The sequence below is a fragment of the Lissotriton vulgaris genome, chromosome 6 (genome assembly GCF_964263255.1).
Source record: "Lissotriton vulgaris chromosome 6, aLisVul1.2, whole genome shotgun sequence".
Classification (NCBI taxonomy): domain Eukaryota; kingdom Metazoa; phylum Chordata; class Amphibia; order Caudata; family Salamandridae; genus Lissotriton; species Lissotriton vulgaris.
The window spans coordinates 434,886,915-434,914,062 of NC_141694.1; the positions used below are offsets into that span (position 1 = coordinate 434,886,915).

Below are 27,148 nucleotides of genomic sequence, written 5' to 3' on the forward strand. Positions count from 1 at the left end.
TGTAAATTAATCACAATGGGCAAGGTCTACAATATATAAATTATGATAACAGTGCCCCAAGAGAAAAGGAAAAAGTGAAATAGCGTAATGCTGTGAAGAAGAGAAGGAATAGATAACAGTTCACTGGGACCCTCATTTCATGTACTATATAGCACCCAGGTCCCTAGTGACTTATTTGGGGAAACCCCCCCCTTCCCTCACGTGTCGAAGCTTTCAGCAGCCAGACATCGAGGTGACCTTGCTTGTGAAGTGTAGCTGCCGCAAGGGCAAGACATTTTGTAAAGATTCTCAAGGCAGATTTGAGCACAAAAGGCAAAACTTTGAACTGAAAATGGGCACTGGCTACGGTGAAACAGAGTTACTTGCGATGCTTCTGATGTATAGAGGTATGAAAATAAGGATCCTGCAAATCCTGGGAAGTCACAAAATCTCAGCTGTTCAGGAGAGGGAGAACGTCGGAAAAGGGAAATCATACGGAAAGACTATTTGCGCAGGAATTGATTAATGCTCTGAGGTCTAAGATGGTTCTCCACTCCCCAGACTTCTGTCGAATAAGGAAGAAATGGGAGTAGAAACCTTTATTCTTCTGTGGAACAGGGACTTGCTTTAATGCTTCTTTTCTAACATAATTTGATCCTCTTTCCATAATAAGTGAAGGCGAGGTGAATGCGCTCCTTTTGGAGGCTTAACTGGAGGTCTCTGCACACATTCCAGGATGTGCCCGTATGCTACCAAATCCAACACCCATCTGTCGGATTTTATCTCCTGCCATTGTGTGAAGTAGTTGGGGATGTCTCCAACTACCTAATTGGAGGGGGAGCAGCCAGTGCCTGATCGTGGTCACTGCCTGCAACCGGTGTCGTCGACCCCGAGTAGCTTGTTTACACCTTGTGGTTTGCTTGTTGTAGGCCGCAGAAGGTGGCTGGCGGTAGGGTTGTTGATAGCCTGTCCTGGACTGGAACAGTGGATATCATTGGTATCCTCCGATATAGGTAGAGAAACATTTTCCTGTGGCACCACGAAAGGGAAACTTCCAATATTGCAAAGTGCCAAGGGATCTGTCAGTGTCCGTATCAGTCTTTCTCACCAGCTATGCTTCGTCAACATGTTTCCCAAATAGGGACTCACCATTGTAGGCCATATCAAGTATTTTCGTTTGAACCTCTGGTCCAAATGTTTTACCTTTGACAGCCGCTCCTGCTAGCTGCCGAAAACCCAGTTGCGGTGATGTCTAGAGCGCAATCAATAATCTCTGCAGAAGGGCGCTCGGTTTCATCTTGTGTGCCTCTGCTTTCTTTACTTCAGTAATAAGGTCAAGAAGGCTATTGACATCTGACCAAATCTACCAGTCATAGCACGCTAATATAGCTAGGGAATTTGCTGCTCGGACTGTAATTGCTGACATAAGTGAGAACCTCTTCCCTATATTATCGAGGCGCCTTTCCTTATCCAGAGGCTTTGAAATAGGAGTGGACAGTTTTTTTGAATGCCTTTCCGCAGCCTGCAATATAACGTAATGTCTTGAGATGGCTAACAAGGCAGGCTGGAGAATTATCTGTGGCCTTCTATTTTTTTTTTTTACCCAGGCATGTGGTAATCAATGATCGGAATCGCTCTAACAGATTTCTTTCCTGCTCCTTAAAATCATGGAGGAAGCGATTGGATTACTTGATAGACATGGGGAGATGGAATCTTGCCGCTGCTCTGTCCATTAAGTTATGAAAGCACCCAATGTCCTTTGGGGGACAATCTGCCAAATGAGGCAAGCGGAGAGATGGCATAGGAATCAAATAGTCTTCTCATTCATCAGGTGGTGGTTGGTGTTCCTGAATGTCGCCTTCCTCACTTCATCTTCAGAGAAATGTTGGTCCTATCAAGATTGATCTTCCATCGACAATGCTTTAAAGACGACCGCAACGGCAGGAGTCGTTGCCATCAATTTGGACAACGTTATTTTAGACTACGATATCGATGTACCTGTTGTCTGGGCTGTCAACAATTTATCCGGTTTTGACGTTGACTGCTTCTATGAAGGAGCCCTCCATCTTTTCCTTTTCTTGTCAGGAGTAGAGGGATGAAAAGTGGTCGCCCCTTTGGAGACAATTTGAAATTTCCCCTTTCCAAGGGGTTCTTTCTTTAAGGCTTTCCTACTACCTTCAGGAGCTCCATAGTCAGAGGATCTTGACCTTTTTAGGGTGGCATGAGAAGAGTCGCTGCTGTGTTCACCAGAAGCTTTGGATTTTGGGGGTTTTGACTTCTTCAGCCATATAAGAAGACATCTTGGTCTGTCTTGTAGAGTCTGTAGAAAAACTGCAACAAATCCTCCACCTAGTGTTGAGGGTTAAGGCAGCACAGGCAGTCTTTATGCGGATCATCCACATGAAGGCTCTTTTCCCAAAGGATGAGCAGGATCTGAAGAGACCTGTGTTTGAAGAGTCAGACATGGTAAAGATATACCAAATACAGAATAATCTGAAGAAACTCAGGAAGACTCCCTTCACAGGGTGTGCGGTAGAAATTCTGAGGGATTCAGCCTCTGTCTTGAGTGTTCTAGAGAGTGCTGTAACCTTAATGGCTATATGTGAAGTTTGGTTTGTTTAAACAAAAAAAAGGCCTAGATAGGCTTTAAGAGTGTCTTCTCTTACCATTATGGCCTATGGTACAAGTCTTACTACTTACTATGGTACAGTGGGACTCACACTTCGACGGGGAATGATTCAAGTATGTGAATCTATGAAAGGTGGCTCAAAAGAGGCCATGGTGTTCCATGGGATGTACCATGTTACCACGCGTACTTTTAGCACGCATACCATTACCACGGATTTTTTACAACGCAGGTCATGTTACAACGGATACCATTACTACGCAATACACTACAACGCACATACTATTACAACGCATACCATTACAACGTAAGTATAGGTAAGTATATATATTTAATTTAAAAATATTTTTGTAATATTTAATTTAATAATTCATTATTATATTTAAAATAATTATTTTTTAAATATTTAATTTAATTATTTATTATTTAATCATTAAATATTTATATTAATGAAATTATTTTTAATTGTAAATTTTTAAAATATATATTAAAAATACCCCTGTAACCCAAAACCCATACCCAGCCCTAAAACCTAAAAATACCCCTGTACCCCAAAACCCAACCCCAGCCCTAAAACCTAAAAATACCCCTGTACCGCAAATCCCATACCCAACCCTAAAACCTAAAAATACCCCTGTACCCCAAAACCCAAACCCAACCCTAAAACCTAAAAATACCCCTGTACCCCAAAACTCAAACCCAGCCCTGAAACCTAAAAATACCCCTGTACCCCAAAACCCATACCCAGCCCTAAAACCTAAAAATACCCCTGTACCCCAAAACCCAAACCCAGCCCTAAAACCTAAAAATACCCCTGTACCCCAAAACCCAAACCCAGCCCTAAAACCTAAAAATACCCCTGTACCCCAAAACCCAAACCCAGCCCTAAAACCTAAAAATACCCCTGTACCCCAAAACCCAAACCCAGCCCTAAAACCTAAAAATACCCCTGTACCCCAAAACCCAAACCCAACCCTAAAACCTAAAAATACCCCTGTACCCCAAAACCCAAACCCAGCCCTAAAACCTAATACCCCTGTACCCCAAAACCCAAACCCAACCCTAAAACCTAAAAATACCCCTGTACCCTAAAACCCAAACCCAACCCTAAAACCTAAAAATACCCCTGTACCCCAAAACCCATACCCAACCCTAAAACCTAAAAATACCCCTGTACCCCAAAACCCAAACCAGCCCTAAAACCTAAAAATACCCCTGTACCCCAAAACCCAAACCCAGCCCTAAAACCTAAAAATACCTCTGTACCCCAAAACCCAAACCCAGCCCTAAAACCTAAAAATACCTCTGTACCCCAAAACCCAAACCCAGCCCTAAAACCTAAAAATACCCCTGTACCCCAAAACCCAAACCCAGCCCTAAAACCTAAAAATACCCCTGTACCCCAAAACCCAAACCCAGCCCTAAAACCTAAAAATACCCCTGTACCCCAAAACCCAAACCCAACCCTAAAACCTAAAAATACCCCTGTACCCCAAAACCCATACCCAACCCTAAAACCTAAAAATACCCCTGTACCCCAAAACACAAACCCAATACCCCAATACTTACCTTTAAACTTACCTAAATTTATGATGTAATGGTATGCGTTGTAATAGTACCTGCGTTGTAAAAAAATGCGTGGTAAAGGTATCCGTGGTAATGGATCCTGCGTGGTAATGGATCCGTGGTAACGGATCCGTGGTAACGGTACTGCGTGCTAAAAAATCCGTGGTAAGTTACATGCCGTTCCATGAGGTTCCTGGTCTTAACATGAGCCACTAAAAGCAGTTGTTCCAATCAATAGAAGAAAGGCTATAAAAAGTCTTCTATACAGTTTGTCACCACACTGAGTCTGTATTAGTCATATTGTTCCCTGCAAGTGTCCATCAAGCTTCCTAAAACGCACCTTTTCCCCTGATCTGACTCCCCCCATCCCCCCCCCCCCCGCCCCAGTGACCCTCAGATGTGTGGATCTTAGCGCTGGGATACTTACGGGTGACTACGCGCTTTATAAAACCTAATCTAATCTATTCTAGCCATGCACCGTTATTCCCCTTTGTGACAACTATAGAGGAAGGGCATCTGGTTCTTAGTTTCAGAATATGCTGTTACTACAGGTGGCCTTTTTGGGGTTGGCTTTTCCACAAGTATCTTCACCAAGGTCGTGACATAAATAGCCGATCAGTTGAGTTTTAGAGTAGTCAGTTCAGTTCCTACTTTGGTGATTGCCAGTTGAGATATTTTCCTTGAATGACTGCAACTAAGTAACTACTTACAAAGTGTATCTATAACTCATTAAATAAGTTACATTATTTTCTGGTCCTAGCACTGTTGTTTGAGCTTTGTTGTTCATTTCAATGCTCCCTGAAAAGTTTAGTATCCTTTCAGTAAATTAAGTTCTTCTTTCTTTTTTGAACTCCTCTAGAGAGCCATATGGTTTGAGGACCTCCTTTTTAGGTGGTCCTTTACTCACCCTTCACATGAACTGTGCAGAACTGTGGTTGTGAAAAGCGTGGAGGCAGCACCAATCGTGAAGTAAATTGCAAAAGACCAGAATTTTGCAAAAATAGATTTTTCTTTTTCTTTTCGTTTTTTCAAAGTGCACAGAACTGTGGTTGTGTCACTAGTGGGGCTAAGATAAAGATGCTGCCTCATCTGATCCCCATTTCTAACTAAATGATCCTAAACTTTGATTGATGTGTCTACCCAACAGTTTTTGGTTGTTATTGGTTTCATCCTGAATTCAAAATTCCCCATTGATGAGCAACTCATCTTAAAGATGGCTTTACAGGTGCCATTAATCAATTGAAGTCTACCATAGATTCATACCATTAGATTTCCAGCACATTCATAACCCCCTAAACGTGAAGATGGTGTACCTGACTTTGAAGGCCTTTGTCTCATCTGTGGTAGGAAAAATTCTTGTTCAATGTATAGGGGTCTATATATTTTCACATTAACCCACAGGTCCATACAAACTCCCCACAAGTATGCTTAAAGGCAGTGGAGTTCAATTATGCTTAAAGGCAGTGGTGTTGTGGGGCGTGGGAGATAACATCTATTTGTCCTTCAATTCTGTGGTTGGATGGAGTTTTGAAAGTGCTGGCTTATGGTACCCGTGGGTTAATGCATATCCTTCTCTTTAGCAGTTGCCAGCAGAAATAAAGATGTTGGTAATGATGCTCCTAGTTTATTTTGTTCTTAAACCTGGATAATGTGAAATACCTTCCTAGGTACGTAAGACACTGGATTCCTTGTTGAATGTTTTCTCGAACAACTTGTTTACGTAATTTTCATGATTCTCCAAATTGAAATTCATGTTTTGTTGAATCTATGCAATTCTGATAATTCTAGTCACTTTCAAGTGGCCAAATAGGTTTTGGTTTATGAAATTGATTGATTTTCGGAAATAAAACCCAATTGTCAACCTTAAAATTAGTGGTACCTACTTCTTAATTATGACTTATGTAACTTGACTAGCTTTCTTGCACGGGCTATAGCTGCTATGGCAATCATTCAAATGGGCAGAAAGCAATCTGCTACTTAATGTGTTCATGTATGGTAACGTGGCTTCATAAGAAAATAGTCTACTTTCTTATACATTGGAACATGTTTTGTGATTTGCTTTTGTGAAGGCTGGCATGCAAGTATATCAATGTATCGTAACTCATGGATAATCAAGTGAACTGTAGTTTATTTATTTCACTGGTAAACTCTATGCACTTTTTTTTATTTTTACAGTTACAGAGTTCTTTTTTGCCAAAGACATTGCAGGTCAATTCGAAATCTATCTTCCAAGACATTCACGTCACCCGTAGAAGTGGCTCCATTACCTGTATGTCAAGAGGGATGTCTATTTTTAGCTTGATCAGAAAGAACTTAAATACCTTATTTGAAATTTTAGTGGCCTAACCTGAAACTAGGCCTTCAAAGCCTACATTGCTCGCGGTTGTGCCTGGTATTCTGGAACATTACACAGTTGCCTCTACCTGATAATCGTGCACATACATTTACGGGTAAGGAAGTGGTGGCGTCTTTACAGCAGCACATTATTGTTGCATTAATGGCAGCAACGTGGGCTACCTTCGTGCTTTTTAGGTACTTTTGATCAGAATCAGTTTAGTCAGGCTGTGCATCCAAATAGAAATTTCACATCTTTCGCCGATGTTTCACTCCTGTCATTTGGGTTTTTCAATGCAAGGAAATATTTCCCTTGATCAGTAACAAGGAACTTATAAATAGTTACTTACCACAAATACTAATTTATTCTTTATCCTACTGGCCTCTTTTCTCCAGGTAATCCACTACCTCACCCCCACCCCTCTTTACAGACATCTGTATCGAATCTTTTGGTGGAGACATAAGGAGCTTAAGTCAAAGGGAGAAGAGCCTTTATGCTCTTAGGACTAAGGCCAGGGGGATGGGTGAGTTTATTACATGTACTTGTAGTTTAAATACAATTTCAGGTTCTTGCTGTAAAACAATAAAAAAAGAATAAAAACAAATACTCAGGAGACTTGTCTTGGCCGTGCACTTGCTGTTTCTACTGCTGTGAGATCCCTCTTTTGCCTACCTGTTGCCCTGTTGGTGGTCGGCCAAGCAGGAAGCCGTCGTGCTGCCGCCCAAGTTGTCAATTACCACATCACCCTGAGAGAGGACTACCGCCCCAGGGTGCACAAGTAACACTGCAGCTTCCCCGAGTGAGGGGGAGGGGTGATCACCGGTGCATAAAGCAATGTCTCTCCCCCTGCGGTGCGGTAGACTTTTCATGGCCCTGCCCTTGCTGTTTCTACTGCTGGGAGAGCCCTCTTTTGCTTACCTGTTGCCCTGTTGGTGGTTGGCCGCGCAGGACGCAGACGTGCTGCCGCCCAAGTTGTTAATTACCACATTACCCTGGGAGAGCACTACAGCCCCCAGGGTGCACCAGTAACACTGCAGCTGCCACGAGTGAGGGGGAGGTGTGGTCACTGCGCATAACGCCCGAACCAAGGCCGGGTGCGTCTGAGCCCGTCCGAGACTGGGCCGGGCCACCCCTGTAACATCCAATTTGTAAGCTTTGCATTGGTAGTCCTTGTTGTTGATGATCTTAAATCACGGCTAAAATGAACAAGCGTACTTTGAGTGTGGGTTCTGGAGTTGTGGGGACATTAGACTTGTTCCTTTCTAGGGCTGAATCGGCTCTGATTCATGAGAACGTCGATTGTCGCTGAAGCCCTCACTACCTCTGACCAGTATAGTGTAGATGTCTCTCTCCGAGTGCAACATCACTACTGATGCAATCTCACTGACTAGTCAGGCTCCACTGGCACCACCAAATTCTCCACCCCCCTATACGGGGAACATAGTCCACACCATCGATACCCCTATGGTACATACGAGGAGCCAAAAGTAGAGCCAGGTCAGTGGTGGGGAAGCGCCCTCTAAAAAAAGGAAAGCTCGGGTCCCTTAAAGACCATTCAGCAGGTACTTAGACCGTATAAACGTAAGGCGGGTGAAAATGTGTGCAAAGGCAGTTTAAAGAATAATATTGCCCCTAATAAAGCATGTATAATCCCCTCCACCAACAAATAACCGATTTACCATCATGTCCGTCTGAGGATGTTCTTTTCACACGGATAGAAAACAAACTTCTAGCCCTGATCAACCCGCTCTTAGACAAATTGATCCTGATAGAAGGAAGGTTAACTAAAATCTAGAAGTCTATTTCGAGCACCCTGCTAACTAATTCCAACGAGCTGCAGGGTGAATGGTCGGCCTCTCAGTTAGTGAGCGCAACATACTCAAGGGCACCCACAAACATTGCACCCTGCCACCCTCCTGCAGCCACTGCAGCACCCACGACCAAACAACCCTTGCATTCCATTTATAGCGGCACACCTCCCACATCAGCTATGATAGCAGGTGATTCTTGTATTCGGGTCCCTCAACAATGTATCACTAGCAATTTTCATGCCCATACGTCTTCACATCTCCCTCTGGACGCCACACTCTATACATTTGTTTTGGCCAATGTCCCAGTGTTACAGCTTGCAGCACAGGAACACTGGTCTTCGCTGAGGAATAGAGCATTACATCTGCTGACTGTTAAGAAAGGTATCAAGCATGACCTCTTCCCCGATTTTAAAATGGTCCGAAGAATACCATGGATCAGTAGTTCAAGTAAGTCACTATCTGGGGACTGTGTGATTTTAAGCTTTGGGTCCCCAGGGTTGGTCCAACAGGTTTCGGACAGGGCAGGAAATCGTCAAATTAAGACGGATGATATTAACATCCTCCCTCTGGGTTTTTTTTTTATCAACCGACTACAGTTAACAGGGGCACCAAACGGGGGTGGCACCACAAGCTTGTCTCACACATAACTATTCAATCCCCACTTATAATCTTTTTGCCATTTTTGCCTCTTTATATGATATTGATTGACTTGGATCTGATACTGATTTACCGTTCTTAGGTTTGTATGATCTCAGGGGCTTTTGTAAGAACGGTTCTGATCCTAATTCTTTGTCCATTAAGGAACTAATTTCAATTAAAAAATACAATCCGATAGGGGCAGGACATGTGGGTGGTACCCTTGATTTGGTGGAAAATAGCCAAAGTGGGGAGGATAGAGTAGTGCACTGAAGGAGGACCATCTCTCCACCCTCCTTCTTGTAGGGCTCCTTATGTCCAATAACGGATTTAGGCAGGTGGCTACGGATAATGTCATCGTTCCCAATCCCGCTGTTATTTCCAGCATTCCTACCCAAGGGCCCAGTAAACCTAACCTATCACTAGTTTGCTGGAACATTGCTGGTCTTTCTACCAAACGTTCCTCATCTGAATGTTTCGCATTCATTGATAATCATGACATTTGGGCATTTCAGGAAACCTGGGCATTAGAACAAATCTGTCACCTAGGCTTCCTAAACTTTTACAAACCAGCCCTGGGGGGACAGAGGGGTATATCCATAGGGGGACTTGTCATCTGGGTCAGACAGCAAGCAGGCTATACAGTGGAGGAAGTCATGATTGACAGTAGGGATATTATAGTCCTCAGACTGCTGATGGGAAATATTCTGGATATATTGGTCATTAGTGTCTATGCAAGAGGGACTCCCGGCGCAGAGGTTCTAGTACTGTTGCGCGTTTAGATGGGTTTTTAGATCAGCAAAGGGGGCGCAGTATTTTGATAATTGTAGGGAACTTCAACTGTACCTTTGAGCCCCTTGATTATGAAGATGGCAATCTTCGTATTGAGGAGGATGCACAATGGGACATTCCGTCCCTTGACCTCCTACCCATAAAAAGATGGACTGAGTCGGCATTACAGAGGAAAGGGCTGTGTCTGGAACGGGGAATAAGGGCAGTGAATGGAAGGTCCAAGTCAGACAGGCGGGGCTCACACACTTTTAATAATGGGATGAGAAGCATCCGTATTGATTAAATTTTTCTTAATATGGAATTCTGGTCCGCCATATAGGACATGGTAGTATCAGCTCGAAAGCGACTATAACCCTTTAGTACTTTCTCTGCAGGTCCCTGGTCTTCCTATTTACGATTGCCAGGAAACCGCGAAGGCTACTGTAGAAGTGGAGCTTACCAATGACACCAGGAGAGTCAAATGGGCTACGGTTATTGTCAAAAAGGGCACTTAGAACAGATAAAGATACTGGTTGAGCGTTCAATAGCTACCCTTTCAAAATTGTGACACTCAGGAGGATATAAATGTAATTATTCTGCAGGTCTATAACGAGCTGTTCTCAAAACCTTTTTTACCAAAAAGTAAAAAAACTCAAGGAAAGAATCCTGTCCAAAGGCAGCCTCGTGGTATAATAAACCAGGTAGAGAGGCCTACAGGACACTATCCAGAGCCATTAGATTAAAGAACATGGAAGACATCAAAAGGGCAAGGGCTGGGTACACGCAAGCCCTATCACGAGCCAAAAGTGTTTGAGATGAAAACCATTGGCAAGATTTGCTTAGAGCGAGTAAGGAAAAAAATATGGCCAATTTCTGGCATTTCGTCAAATGGGGTAGTGGCGCATCAAACCCAGCCCCTGTCAACCATGTTGCACCCGAGATGTGGACCTCTCATTTCGAGGCCCAATTTGCCGCCAGTAATGATAGCATAGTTAAATTCAATATGCCCAACGACACTACCACCCTGCACTTGTCTAGGCAAGAGGTCCAAATAGCCCTCACACTAATTCCGAACGGTAGGGCTCCCAGCCTAGAGTGCATACCAGCGGACATGATAGGGATAATTGGGTGACATATATTCAGCTACTTGGTAACGCGATAGCTAGTGGCGCTCCCGTCCTGGAATCGTGGTCTGGAGCAGAGATCATCCCGATCTTAAAAAAGGGGGATCAATCCAAACCTGGAAATTACAGGCCAATAAGCCTCATCGACTGCATTCAAAGAATTATTGCCAGGCTCCTTTTGGGTAGAATCCAGACGTGGATGGATGAAACTGATATTTTGTCACCACTGCAGGCAGGGTTCCGGCCACACACTGGCACTATTGACCAGGTTTTTAGGTTTGTGATTATTTACTGGAGGGGGGTTATTATAGGAGGGGGTCCATTATTCGCTGCCTTTATTGATCTTAAATCGGCTTTTGATCTGGTGCCCCGCGCTAAAATGTGGAGAGCTTTCATGGATAATGGGATGCCACCCGAAATATTGGCTATTTTAATTACCTTACTCAACTCCAATTTCGCCCTGGTACGCTGGGGTATGAATGGAGATGTTACGAACAAGTTCCCCATTTCTAAGGGGGTTGTCCAGGGGTGTGTCCTTGCACCGACCTTGTTTTGTCTATTCATTAACAGAGTCGTGCAATACTACTCTAACTAACCCACAGATGCCCCCACCCTAACAGGTTTGAAGATACCCCTGTTAATGTTCGCGGACGATACTCTGATAATATCTAAGACCCAGAGAGGGCTGCAGACAGCCCTTCCTAGGTTCAAGGAGTTCTGCCGCAATAATGACTTTGTGGTAAATGTGGAGAAGACCAAGTTTATGGTTCTCCACAATCGTACGGTCATCAAAGGTGTGTTTTTATGAATAAAGGCCAACTAGAGCAGACCGTTGTTTTTATGTTTCTGGGAATCACTTTAGGAAGGAAATTAAATTGGGAACCCCAGACCGATATCCTGCCTCTCAAACATGCCCAACTGATAGGAGTTCTTAAGAAGGAACAGAGACTCTCCTATACAAAGCCAGTGGCCCCTGTTATAAAGATATGTTATTATAATTTATAGAGCGCACGTATACCCGTGTCTTGGAGCTATGGACAGTGAGGTTTCTGCACTGGCGGCTAGTTCTGAAATAGCCAGGTCTTCAGGCCCTTCCTAAAGCTCGAAAGGAAGAGAGTTTCAGAGCTTTGAGGTGTTGAAGTGGAAGCTGCGCCCGCCCCATTGCACAGTGCGGATTTTTGGTACCTGCAGAAGTTTTGTGCCAGAGAAACGGAGGTTTCTGGGGGGTTCGTACCAAGAAAGCAGTTTCTGAAGAAAGATCGGCCCTTTTTTTGTTCAGGGCTTTGTAGGCTAAAGACAGTGCCTTGAATTTGATCCGTTGCTCCACTGGGAGCCAATGCAGCTTACGAACTTCGGTGGTGACTGAGTTGTTTCTGGGGATATTGAGTAGAAGTCTTGCAGCAGAGTTTTGCACATTTTGGAATTTTTTTAGCATTGTTTCTGTGCATTTCCCAATAATCCGTTGCAATAGTCCAGTTTAGACTAGATTAAAGTTGTTACTACCGTTTTTCTAGATCCTGCTGGAATGTATGGAAGAATCTACCTGATCTTTTTGATGAGAAAATGACTAGCTGACACAGTAGCATTGGTGTGTTGAATAAGAGAAAGTTTAGGATCCAGCCACACCCCCTTGTTCTTGACTTTCGTCGCCGGTTTTAGGAGTTCATCCATCTCCACTGGCCACCAAAGGTTGCCCCAGCACGGTAGAACGTTGCCAAAGATCAAGGTCTCTGTTTTATCGGAGTTTAATTTGAGGCAGTGAGTGTTCATTCAATGGTTGGTCGTACACATGCAGTTTTGGAATTGCACAGTGGGAGAAGTCTCATTTTTATGTACTGTTACGGCAATCTGAGTGTCGTCTGCATAAGACGTGAGGCAGAAGACAAAGCTCTGAATTAATGGGGCCAGCTCTGAGACATAAACTAAGAGTGAAGGGTTTAGGGAAGAGCCCTGTGGCACTCCACCGGGAAGGGTGTACGCGTCTGAACGGAAGGCGTCCATCTCGACCGTGAGTCTTTCATCTTTAAGGAAGGAGGATAGCAAAGCCTGTGCTGCCCCAATCCCTATCCTCTCGAGACGCTCATGCAAGAGAAAATGGTCAACCGCATCAAAAGCGGGTGACAGATCGAGGAGTATGAGCACGGCTGTGCCGCCCCGATCCATCACCACCCTAATCTCTTCTGTAGCTTTCATCAGAGCCGTCTCACTGCTATGTTCGCGGCCAAAGCCGAACTGAGAGGAGTTGAGCAGGTCGTTGTCATTAATGAATTGGATCAATTGGGAATTCATAATTTTATCAAATATTTTGGCTGGTAGAGGTAGCCGAGCGATGGGACGATAATTGTTAGGGTCCGCAGGCTCCAGGGAAGTTTTTTTTCCGTAAAGGTAAGATGGAGGTATATTTCCAGATGGAGGGAAAGGATCCGGACCTGAACATGGAGTTGAAAATTTCTGAGAGACCTGGACTGACCAGGTCAACGATTTCTTTAAGAATATTTGGCGGGCAGGGGTCAGTAGGGGATCCTGATTTAGAATCTTGGATATATCTGGCTAGGGTATCAGAAGAGATGGGTGAGAAAGCGAGCAGCGTATTGGCGTAATGCTCTTTACAAGTGGATTCTGTCGGGGATGGAGGGGTGGAATCCTGAAAGTTGTTAAAGATATTCAACACTTTTGTTTTAAAGGCTGCTGCAATGTTGTCGCATAACTCTTGGTTACACTTGATCCCTGGACTCTTTGCCAAGGTGAGTATGTTCACCACTCGGAAAAGTTCCTTGGATGAGTTTTTTGCTTCCTCGATCTGTTTAGTATAACACTCTTTTTTACAGGCTATTAGGTGGTCTTTGTATTGTGATAGGGCTGTTTTATAGATCATTTTCTGGTTTGGGCAATAGTTGGCCCGCCAGCGTCTTTCTAGTTGCTGGCAGAGCTGTTTTTCTTTCCGAAGAACTTCGGTAAACCAGGGTGCTGAGGGGTTTCGCCTATTTCCTGATGTTTTCTTTATAGGGGCGACGGTATTAAAGAAGTCGTTTAGCCATTTAAGATTTTTCGGGCTGAGATTTCAGGGGGCCCTAGAAGTAGGCAACGGGACACTTCTAGCAGGGAGCGGAGGGATTGTTTATCCGTACGCTCTCATTTTCTTTTTGTTGTGGCAGAGGTTTTCGATGCCTCGGACGGTCCGGGGGGGTGGGGGGGGGGGGGGGGTGAAAGGAAGTGCGAATTTAATAAGTGCGTGATCGGTCCAAGTTAAATCTAGGGTTTCAATAGGGGCAAGGTTATTAACTGAGGAGAAAAAGCTATCTAGCGTATGGCCAGCCTCGTGGGTGGGGGTCTGAACATTTTGCTTGAGACCTACTGCTTCCAGGGTCTCCAATAGTGCTTCAGTCTCCCTGTTGTTTCTGTCTTCGAGATAGAAGTTGAAATCTCCTAAAATAGTGAATTTATCATTTTGTAAAGAGGTTTCTAAGAGGCTGTCTATGTTGGAGATAAAATGGCTCCTGAACCCGGGGGGCCGATAGAAAAGTCTGTTTAGTATTCAGCTCGATTATAAAGAGTAAGGACTCGTAAAAGGGTGTGGAGGTCGGGTAAAATCTAACCGGGAAGTGGTCCCTAAGGATAATGGCCACCCCTCCCCCGCGTTTGATAGGCCTGTCTACCCTTAAGGTATACAAAACGAAAATTAGTACCTCGGTACTCTACAGGGCGGAGCTGTGGGGCTTTGAAGATCTAACACCCCTGATGGCAGCCCAAAACAAGTTTGTGAGAGCCTTATTAGGTCTCCCACCATCAACTCCATTGATGCCTCTTTATCTAGATTTGGGCTGTAACAAAATCAAGGATATAGCTCAATTTAGACCTGTGGCATACTGGAGAAGGCTATGGGTTATCCCTGAACTGTCCCTGAAGGCCCAAGCTCTTCTTGAAACCTGGCGGGCTGACAGCTCATGTAAGATCTCCTGGTTAAGAAGGATAAAAGATACCCTGAGTGATATGGGGATGAGCAGCTTATGGGAAAATCCTGCAGGTAACCTTTTTCCCTTCAGATAGAGTTCAAGGTAGCTTATTGGAACATGACTATGATGAAGCGATTTTCATCTTTACCGAGGCTTACCATGACAAGGGTTTTTTTTGGAGAACAAACAAGAGTACATGTACGAATGTTATTGGGATTTTATTACTGTACTCAAGGATAGGAAATTGTACCACCAGTTCAGTGTTGGTTCCCTCCCAATCAAGTCCTTTACATGTAAATGGCACCCTCTGAATGAAGACAAATGTACAGTAGGCCCATCACAGAAGGATAGCACATGTTCTGTTTGTCTGCCCTGCTTTCAAAGCCCCCCAAAACAGATGGCTTAAACCAGTCTGTTCAAATCTTGGTACTAGGTCGGGCGCAGAGGCACTAAGGATCCTAAAGTCAGATATATGTGAGTCCATAGCGTTTGCTCTCGCTAAATTTTTAGGATGGGTGTGGGCCAATCGAGCAAAAATGACAAGAACAATACAACTGTGACAATTTTTATTAATACTTTTAGCACTTATGAGCTTATAGCTGTTTATTCCTTATTGTCTATGCATATGGATTCCCTCCCCACAACTGAGCTAGTGCTGTTGTGCGCCAAATCATGAAAGTCCTCCGAGGTGGTATATCAGTGGTTTATGTAAATCATGTTAACCTGTTTTTATTATTTTAATGTCAAATGTTTTATACTTGCGATCCAGTTTGCTATAAGTTTTTAGTATATGATTGCATCAAATGGTTTATATAATGAATTCTTAGATTTTTATTGAAGTACGATGTCTTTAATGATTTGACAATCGAAATAAAGACCAATTGAATACCCAGTGTCGTTTCATATCAGGGAGTCGGAGGTCTTTACAGGGAGTAACTTGTGCAGACAGTCTTTGTTCATCAAAGAAATCTATGAACTTGAAATGGTTTTTCTTTGCTAGATAGGAACCCCAAACACATAAAATAACTGCTGGACCTTGTTTAGTGGACCTGCAGTAAACATTGACAATTGCCTGCAGCAAGATGTATTTATATACTGATAACAAAAAGTGATCACAAATTGCGCACTGTCTTTTTGTGGCCAGAATATGATTTGGCCAAAGAACATAAGTACTTGTAAGTCAACACTCAAAATCACCATTTGCAGGGAGACGCAGAATGACATGCCTATTGAATATAATTTTTTTAAGCTGCCCATATTCCTTAGAGGAACTGTTGATGCTTTAAAAAAAGTTTCCATTTGGGAAAACGCCAGGGAGAACAACATGTGTCGCAGGACCACTGGTTTCTCCCCCTGAGGTTGCCACCCCAATTCCCAAAGCAAGTCCCTTACCACCTATGTTGAGGTTTTGGCAAGTGATCAATTGGACCCCCTCTGTCCGGGGAATTACCGGCCTATCTCCCTCCTTCCTGCTTTGACGATGGTGTGTGAGAAAGTGGTAAATAAACAGCCCACCGATTTTGTGGAAAAGGAGGCGCTCCTGCATCCAGCCCAATCTGGGTTCTGGGCGTCCCACAGTACAGACCCGGTGTTGGTTGCGGTGGTGGAGGCCATTCGGGATTGTTTGGACGCCAGCGGGAGGGCTGCTTTAATTTTGCTTGACCTCTCGGCGACGTTCGACACAGTCCCACACTCACTACTTCTGTCACATCTGGCCAAGATTGGTTTGTCTGGTGCTGTGTGTGGCTGGCTCTGATCCTTCCTGGAAGGGTGGGTATAGCAGATTTGGATTCCACCGTCCTCTTCCCCTCAGCCAGTAACCGGGAGTTCCCCAGGGATCCTCCCATAGTCCCCTTCTTTTCAATATCTGTCACTCCTCTGATATACTTGGTGGAGGAGCGGGGCCAAGGTGATGGCTTACGCTCATGACACCCAGCTGCTTTTTACATGGGACAAAGAAGCGGACTCTGTACTAGTGGTTCAACATTGCCTATCATTTATCTTTGAATGGCTGGTGGAAGCACAGCTTAAGTGCAATGAAGAAAAGTCAGAGATTCCTCCTGGGTTTCCACTACCTACCACGTCAGTGAAGGCAGCTAAAAATCAGGGGGGTTGGTTCGATGAAGGCCTCTCCTTCTCAACACAAATCAAGAAGCTGGCTGGCTGCTGTTTTGGCCTGCTCAAAACTCTTAGAAGATTCTTCCCACTCTTGCCTCAGGTGGCGAAGAAAAAGGTCACCTGTGTGCTGATTTTGTCACGGCTGGACTATGCTAATGCCCTTTATGTTGGTATCCCAGGCTACATGTTGAAGAAGTGATAAGTGGTTCCTAATACCGCAGCCAAACTCTTATTGGGCCTGTCGGATAGGGACAGTGTTCGCCAACAACTGCACGCTCTCTGCACTGGCTTCCTATGGTGGATAGAGTGAAATTTAAACTTTTGGCTCTGGCCCACCGTGCTCTCTATGGGCGTGGCCCTCTTTATTTGCAGAGGAGTCTTTCCTTCTGTGTTCCTGCGCGCTCCCTGCTTTCTTCGTTCTCATGTTATGCTCAGGCCCCTCGTTTCAAGCTTCATAGGATAGGGGGCAGCTCATTTGCAGTAAAAGCTGTGGTTGCTTGGAATTCTCTTCCTCTTGCCCTGCGCACCATCCAGAACCCAGTTGCGTTCAAGAGGAAACTGAAAACACATCTATTTACCTGAATCCCTCTTCACTTACCCTGTTTGGCACCGCGCCGGACCACTCATGAGAAGCTGCGCGTGTTATAAACTCATATCCCATAACATAACCTGTGTGAGGTGTAAACAAACCACATTTCTAATCTGGTCCTAGGAAAGACTGATCAGCCACTGTGTACTGCAAGATGAACCATACTATTGTCAACCTTTGTAGCCATGGCTGTATACAAACTATGTACAGCTAGAGGCAGACCCACTATTTTCGCAAAAGAACATGTGAAACACTGTGGCAAAATCTCCTAGATGTGCTACAATGAAAAAGCTAAATACCTCTTTGCACCAAAGCCAAGGATGTCTTGGGTAAATGAATCCTTGTAGCAACCTGAACGCCTGAATCTGGGGTGTGCATTAAGGTGAAACAAAAGCATGCAATGGGTCCTGGGTGGGGCACAAGTGAGAAAAAATGATTTTCCAGCATTGTACATGCCTCTATCGTGGCTGTGGATTTTGATGGGTCACATCTTTTCAGTGGGAATGAAGATTCTGAATTGGAGTGCTTTAACGAAACTAGAGCTACAGCTCGCGCTCCTTGGGTCTGTTGACCTCTGCTAAATAACTTCCACACCAGTTCAAAAAGTCCAGAGACTAATCCAAAGGAAAGTGTCTTCACCCGGTACTGCTGTCACCCCAATCCTTTTGAGGCTGTGGATGTGGTTCTGACAGGCAGTGTATGGGCCAGCAGGGCTATTGGTCCTTTAATTCCATTTTCCCTGTTGATACAGCCACCAAAGCACTTTAGTTTGCCCTTAGTGGTGCAAGGCCATCCTGTAGCGTGATCCAATGTTTCCTCCTAAGGTGACGATCCATCATGTCCGGCAGATGGGTCTGACAAATTGTTCAACATGGCTATGCTCTGCTTTTTCTTTTTGTCTCACAACATAGTGAATTTCAGAAGAACATCTGCAAGAGTTTCAAGTGTTAATATCCAAGGATGCTATTGAGTTATTGAGTTCTGTACTGTGAAAGAGGAGGAAATTGTTGAACTTTGTTTCCTTTTGCCGAAGGATAGCGGGGGTCTCTAAACTGTTTTGTACCTTTGCTCTCTAAGTCCCTTTCTGTGAAAGGACAAATCCAAAATGCTCATGCTGGGCAAGATCCTGCCAAAGCCGGACCTAATCTTATACTCCTCTTACAGTGCCATGGTCAGTCCAAGATAGGCCAGGTGCATTTTCAGCTTGTCTTGTTTCCATTTGGTCTCACCATCGCCTCTTGGGTGTTCTCTAAAGTGATGGCAGTGGCTGCTCTTCATCTCCAGAGTACCAGTAAGTCAGTTGTCCCCTACCGTGATGGCTGGATGTTCAAGGCAGACTCACTTTAGTCATTCGTAGACCACTTTCAGAGTATGGCAAACCACCTTGACATGATTTTGGTTCACTATCAACAAGCCAAAGTCGTACCAGACTCCTCCACAGAGGCTTGCATTTATTGGAGCTATTCTGAACTAGTAATTACTCTGGGCCACATTCCAGTTCATTGTACTTTTGTACACCATGTCACCTCAGAGAACACACAGCCATCATGCTCCAGTAAGAAAAGTCCATACTATACTGCCTGGCCAGGTTCCCTCCGAACAGGAACACAAGCAACCCAAGATTGGTTACCCAACAATAATCCCTCAATCAAGTAATGCTGAATGTTGATACCCCATACATTATGTGGAAATATACATTTTTAGGGGTACACTAGTGTTCACCCTTTTGTCCACGGGTTCAAAGACTAACAAAGTAGAGATCAGCACTGGAGTAGGAAATAAATAACAAGTTTATTAATCAGTCATGAGTGGAACCACATCCAAACAGCACTCTCGTGCTGGAGGTAGTAGTACACTGGTTTTACAAACCAGTCCCCTTTTATACAGATTTTGTGCAGTGTAAGCAGGGTAACAGAAATAGGAACAAAAAGTTTTAGAAATAGTTTCAGCAAACAAGGGCAGATGAATAACTACGTGGTGAGCAAAGTGGGAGGGGGAGCAGAAATGCTTATGGCAGCAGTAAATGATAGACATTTAAGAGGTGTACTGGCAGCTACAAACTCTCAGCATGTACATTGCTTTTAGCTGAGTCAGGAATTTAACTAAACTAGATAACACAAGCACAGTAAAAAGACAAGCAGGAGAGGACGGGAGAATTACGAAGGAAACTAAATAGACACCACAGCCAAATGGCTGCAGCTTATGCCAAGTAAAATATTATACGTTTTCCACAGACGGCCCTTTTGGCATAAGCTAAGACATTTTCTTATGCTTTTTAAAGGGGTACGATAATTGTTATGTATATCAATTAGCATTATGTTGCTGACTTAATGATCTGTTGCTAAACGGGCATTTACATTTTCGACATTAGTTTTAGATGGTAGACAAGTAATATAAGTGGAAATACAGAGGGAACAAAGCATCGGCCTGCATTGGATACATAAACAACAAGAGAAAAGAATTGCAATAATTATGAACAAGGGCGATAATATTTTTAAGCTCCATACAGAAAATACGCTCCATAACCATCCAGCCCAAGTCCATGTTCCTGAATATTGATGCATCTGAGTAGCAATTTTTTGTAGATTGGAGGTGACCGCATATACAGAAGGTGAATTGCCCGGTGTGAAGACACAACAGCTGGATCCGATGATACAGCATGCTCCAGTCTATATTGTTCCCATGTAGTGTCTGTCTGGTCGACTACAGAGACATTGATTGCACGTTTTCCCCTACTACCAGCATACTGATTGAACAATTGTAAATCTTGATGGTAGGTTTGGGGAGCTAAAAACACAGGTGGTGCCCCAAGGCAAGGAAAAGAAAAATCACATGTATTAAATCCACAGGGAGCCCAAGCACTCCGTGAAAATATCACCACGGCATTCAAACCAGCCAAAGTGCAAAAAACAAACAAATCAAGATCAAACACTTACTCCTGGAGCTAATCTAATGGCACCCTACGTAAGAACTCACAGTAGTGAGAGAATCTGTCCTGGACAAAACACACAATAAGGACAGCAAGTTATTAGTAAAACAAGGCACATATACCACATGACGCCCCACACCGCAGACCCTTATCCCCAAGTGTCATACCTTAATGAGCAGCTTGCTCCGTTTTGTTATAAATACCAAAAGTACGGGGGCGGAAAGAGATAGGGAGGAAAAGCCCTTGCGGGAATCCTGCTCCGCAATCACAATATCCCTACATGACCAGCTATAAACAAAGAAACACACAAACACTACTCAATTCAAAGGATATATATATCCATGATAACGCAAATAAAACTAAATACAGTGCGAGCAAGGCACACATCCTAATTAAAAGACCACGCATTACAAGAACGCTGCCTCACCTTCACTCAATGTAGCTCAAATCTCTTAATCCACAACGAACGGGCGCCATCAAAGTAAATCAATTACCGGCATGTACGTGGCTGCCCGCTAGCTCTCCAAAAAGATAGGCGGAGGCGTCCCACGTGACCACCACGCGCAGAGTAGGGTCACCGACAACGAAAGAGGACTTCTACACCACCAATACTCTAGACAGCAGGTAAAGCGCCCGGAAAAGCGGTAAACACGAACGAAAACGTTCGTAAAGAGAAGACACTATGTATCACTTAGCCAACTCGAAACATACTGAAGATTTAACATAGTTGCGAAAAAACTAAAAAAACGAAAATCAAATTCCCGTCTAAAGGGCACAAAAATTGCACGATAACCATAGATAAACATACCTACTCCACAGTGCTCATGGTCTATCAAACATATAAGGGGTGGCCAGAAAAGGATCCGGGGATGCCAAGGGGGCACAGAGATAGACGTACAATCTTAGGACAAATTACACAGTGTACATAGACAAACCCTTCGTCACAATAATCACACAACACAACCTTATACAAATATTGAACATAAAGATCTATACAATGAGTATATACGCATGCAAGTATATTCAACTATATTCACAGAATCATGTAACATACAGTATAGGGGAGACGAGGAGGGTTCAGCAATTCCAATATATCAGATCTTTGATGAAACTAAGTTTATTACCTTATAAGTGCCCAGATTTCGTCCCGGTCATTCAAGCCAGACCTCGCAGTTTCATATTTTTCACTCATACGTGCCTCTAATTTATTTAGTGCCGTTTGTACATTTACCTTACTTTGAGCTTTTACGACCAGCAGGACTGACCGCTTGATGTCATTTTCATTTTGGTCACACTCCAAAAAATGATGTACCAGTGGGGCTCCCTGTGTTTTGCATTGAATTTTTGACTGGTGTTGGAAGACATGAATTGTTTCTCAGATTTTGCCGGTATCCCTGTTCATGTTGCAGCAAATCAAAATGATGGTGCTCTTTTGCAGCAAGTGATGTAACTTTAATGTGAGGTAAGGAGGCTCCAGGCATCACTTCCTCCACTTCCCACATTACAGTAGCGATGATGGCAACAGTCAAAGTTAGACTAAGGATGCAGATTGTATAGCCGTTGCACGTTGTCTCAGCGATCTCCTTCTTAGGCGAGCTAATTTTCACTGGAAAACAACAAAATAGATGATGCCCTAAGGTTCTGGGCAAGCGTTGGTTTCTTCACTCACGTTGAGACGAGTAGTCACAAATAGGCTACTCCTCTTTGTAGTCCGCCGTTAACCACCCAGGACAGTGGCTCAAACAGTTTCTTTCTGCGATGAAATGTCTTTCTTCCTGGATTGAAGCAGATATCTAGATGTACCAGGGATCATGTGGTCCAGGAAGACTTCCTCCGGTATTTCAGGCGACACAGCTATTCCTTTTTCGGTTACCAAAATGTTGTGATGATCTATCAGCAGAGCAGGGCTCACGAAGGAAGAGCTTCCCACACCTGCTGATAAATAGAAAATAAGCTGTCGGTTAACTGGGACAAATAGTCACTCATCAACATGTCTGGGGTACCTAATGGTGGTGCAGAACAAAGGGCTTTGGGTAACTGTTGGAAGGCATTCTGGCACTCAGCAGTCCATGGGAGGGGCATCTGAGTGTCTTTAGTCAAAAGGGGCAACAAAGGTTTATTAATGTGCGAAAAACTGCCTACAAAAAAAAGGGAGGCAAATCAGTGCACGAACATCCTTCTGAGTGCAGGGTACAGGAGTGTCTAGAATGGTCTGAATGCGGTTTGGTGTGAGTGCACGTCCCCCACTTAGACAGGAGGTGACCTAAATAGGTAACCTGTCTACAATATTGCAATTTCTTTCGCAAGACTCTCTGATTGTGAGAGGAAAGGAGTGATAACAAGAACAGTGTTCCTTCACACTGCTCAGGTGTATCTGCAGCTAACAAGATGTCATCTACGTATTGAAATAGAGCCACCCCTTTGGGTACAGGAAAGGAATCGGGGTGAACCCGAACAAATAACGGCTGTCCAGGTGAATGGGTATCAAGAAGAAATCATTCTTCAAATCGATCACCAAAAATGTAGTGGCAGTAGGAGGGACCATAGTGAGAAGTGTAGTGATGTCAGAAACTACCAGATATTGGGGCACTATTTTATTAACTTCTCGCAAGTCAGTAATGAATCTGTACATTTTAGTGTCTGTGCCTTTTTTCAAAATGGGAAGGATAGGGCTATTGCAAGTGTTATAGGGGATGTCTGCCACTGCCCCCACTTTAATCAAATCCTTAACAATGTGTGCCAATGCTTCTTCACTTTTTCGGGATATTTTGTATTGGGACAGACGAGCCAATGAAACACCTTTCTTTTCTTGGATATGCACAGGTGGAATTACCATTCGACCCACATCTGTATCTGATCCAGCCCACAAAGTACTGGGTAACAATGCCAGAGCGACATCCTCATTGATAACACAAGATCTCTCAACCATAGGATAATTGTCATTCAAAATAACACAAACACCTTCTGGAGAACAACGTATTGTGGCACAAAAATATTTAAGCATATTGATACCCACAATATTGTGGCCTGTTAGAGGAAAGCAAAAATGGACATGCTGCAGAGAATTTGTCAAGTTCGAATTCAAGTGGCTGTGAAAGTAGGCTAGGTGTAGGTGTCCCATCGAATCCTATCGTTGTTATCATTGTGCCAGACAGGGGATCCCTAGGAACCATTTTTTAGACTGACCAGAAACCGATCAGTAGATCCCAAGACGTTTGCGTCAACATAGGGACCCATTTGATCTACTGGCACCTCAACCGGTTCCTTACCCTATCTTAGGCATCCTTATGCATAATCTGAATCCCCAAGGGCATTAGCAGAATAATCAGACATTTGATATTGATTTAGTCTATCAAAAGTATTGGAGTAATTTGGTCCTTGTTTGACTGCTTCAAATTTGGGGCGAGCTCCTGTACCTCCCCTACCTCCTAAATTCCCTGCACTTCCACCTCCCCTAAATGGTGGACCATATACTTGAGCCAACATAACTTTTGTCTTTAACTCCTTAACCTTCTTATCAACCCTTCCTTTATCTCCCTGTTCCTGCCACCATTAATATGGGGCCATAGGCAAAAGGGAAACTGGGGAAGACGTGGTGCAAGAACTCCCTCTGGCCTTTAAGCGACTAGCTATTTCCGGTAACATATTAGCGACAAATATGTCAACAAACAAATGCTTACCCGTATCATCGGCCAATGACTGACCACTAAAATCATGGAATGTTTCCTCAAACCTTGAAAAGAAGTCAGAAACTGACTCATCCGTTTCCTGTGTACAGGATGCTAACGTAGTCCAATCTATTTTCTTAGGGAGTATGAGAGTCTTTAACTTAGTCACAATAGCTTTAGAAAGATGTAATATCCCCTTCTGAGGTTTCTGCACAGGTTCCCTTTCCACATCTATTTGTTCTAAATGTTCCCAGACATCACCAGATGCTACATAATCATCTATCTTGCGTATTGTTCTCCACATATCAAGAGGCAAAATAAGCTCAAAGAACATTTCAATATCTGGCAAGGTCATAGTGCAGGAGCTAATGGCTCCTTCTACCTCCTCATAGAAGGTGGCCGAATTTTTTTCCGGGGGCCGGGCAAAGCAGCTTTAAGAGCCATCACATCTGTTCTACTCCGAGGAGTATAAACCCAATTATATATAAAATATCCCTTTGCATCACCCGAAGTTTTATCATCATTTGTTCCCGCACCCTTTGGAGGGACATAAAACGATGCAGCTTCACGCATAGGTTTTATAGCAACTGTACTACTAACAGGTGCAACTTCATCCACCGGGGCATCTACTGTCTGCGCTGGGGATTGAACTGTTTCTACATCTGCCTGTTTTCTAGCTATTTCTTGCTCCTTTCATAAACGCAATGTTGCATCTCTTATTGTAACCACTTGTCTAATCATTTCAGATAAGGCCGAAAAAGGGAAAGTCCCATCTGTTAATCGTTTATAATCAGTATTTATATCCTTTGGCTCTAATTCCTGAGGAATTTGTCTATAATCAAATATTACCTCCCAAACAAATTTTTCTACAAAATAAAATTGCTCCATATTTTTCCACTGTTGAACCATAGTTACTATGAGTGATGCAGCATGAGGCCGGCGAGCCTCCTTCCTAGCAGCGGTTTTTAATTTATCTTTTTCTGCTTTAGTCAAAGTACAGTGAATTTGTCGCCCATCTTGTTTATCTTGTTCTTTGTCGTCTGAAGACAAATTCCCGTAGTTAGAAACCTCATTAGGGGCACTTGGAGTGGAAAATGTATTCAGGGGTGGAGGGGGCGTTCTAATAGGATGCCGTCATCCTGAGGTTTATTAAGTATAGGATAAATAGGTTGCTTAATAGGGTACTCGCCACCTCTAATCGCCGTTCTCCATCTTCTTTTTCTATTTCTTCCTTTTTTAAATTCTAGCGGTGTTTGATATATCGTTTTTTGTTGATCTATTTCTGCTTTAGCTTCTGCTGTCTTCACTCTCTCTCGTACTTCTTTCTCCCACATATGCACAGAATCAAAACATATCCTGTCTACTTTTTCCCAGGTACGGTGTGGTCTTCAAACAAGATTTCAGGTTCTGTAGTGTCCAACTGCATTGACGGTGGCACAAATCCTTGCAGAATGTGATCACTCTCCTTTTCTGTACCAGTTCCTTTCAATCGTGCATCACTGAAGGGTACAAAGCGTGGCACGGATTCGGTTTCAGAGTCAGCAATTCCCTCCTGGACCCATCGGTCATATGGAAGGGGCAGAGGGATCAGTTTACAATGGATCCCGTGGATCCAGTTCTTCTTACCTTCCACCCGAACGGCTGATCTTGTGGAAAGAAGGACGAGGTACGGGCCAGTCCACCTGGGCTGTTGGTTCTTCGTGCGCTGAAAATTCCGCACCAGTACCCAGGTGCCAGGTTCAATGGTGTGGCCTGGATCATCAGACGCTGGCGGAGAGGAACTGTGGACCTGTTGGTGTAAAACATGCAATTTAGTTGTCAATTCGTGCAAATAGTCAAGCAGTACAGGGTGCTCTATCTCGCTGAGTTTCTTGGGCCTTGGTACTCCCCATATATTAGCTGGGCGACCGAACACGATTTCGTGCGGGCTAAGTCCCAGTCTAGAATGGACAGTCATTCTGGTAGACAGGAGTGCTAGAGGCAGGGCGTCAGGCCATTTAAGACCTGTGCTGGCTTGGATCTTGGCTAATTTCAATTTTAATGTGCTGTTGTAGCATTCTACTAATCCAGCTGATTGGGGGTGATTTGCAGCGTGGAACTTCTGGTGTATGCCTAGACACACACACACTCTCCATCACTCGTCCCACGAATTCACTTCCATTATCACTCCAGACAATTCTAGGCATACCGAACCTAGGGAAGAATTCCTTGACCAGAGCTTTGGCTGTGGACAAGGCAGTATTGTCCTCAAGGGGATACGCTTCCACCCACTTGGAGAACGCGCAAACAACAACAAGCACGTACTTCAGATTGTTGCACCTCTCCATGTGGATGAAATCGAGCTGAAAACCTCGAACGGATACGTTGGAGGCGCAAAATGACCAGCTGGAGTTGGAGTTCCCCTACCAGGATTGTACTTCAGACACACCATACAGTTCTTGACCAAGTTGTCTGCACACTTTGGGATGCCACTATTCTGCCATACTGGGGCCAATAACTTACAGATTCCTTTCACACTGATGTGAGCCATCCCATGAGCCATTGTCACCACTGCAAGTACATATGCGTCGGGTAACAGCCATCTTTGATGCTCTGATAATTCGACCCAACAACCATTCGCATCCAATCTACCCTTGCTTTCTCTCCATTCATTCACCTCTTTCTCAGTGGCCTCGGACTGTATAGACCTCACACTTTCAATAGTGTCCTCACACATACCCACATCAGCAATCCATCTCGCAGGACCTACAACATACATTCGACTCATTGCGTTCCTTGCAGTCTCTTTCGCAACTTCATCTGCAAATGCATTCCCACGACCAACATCATCTTGAATCTTTCTGTGTGCACTGCATTTCACGATCGCAACTTGTAGTGGCAAGGTCAGTGACTCAAGAAGCTCGTTAACTAGCTGACCATGTTGTATTTTTGCACCATGCGACGTCAGGAACCCACGTTCACGCCACAATCGTCCAAAACTGTGAGCCACGCCAAAGGCGTGCTGTCTGTATACACATTCAATCGTTTTCCTTTTGCCAACACA

At 44.0% G+C, this 27,148-nt stretch overlaps 1 protein-coding gene across 1 annotated transcript in view; it reads left to right on the plus strand.

Annotated features, from left to right (window-relative positions):
• Positions 1-27,148, plus strand: part of ZNF451 (zinc finger protein 451) — an 837,322-nt gene that overhangs the window by 167,146 nt on the left and 643,028 nt on the right. The gene's annotated exons all lie outside the window — the stretch shown is intronic.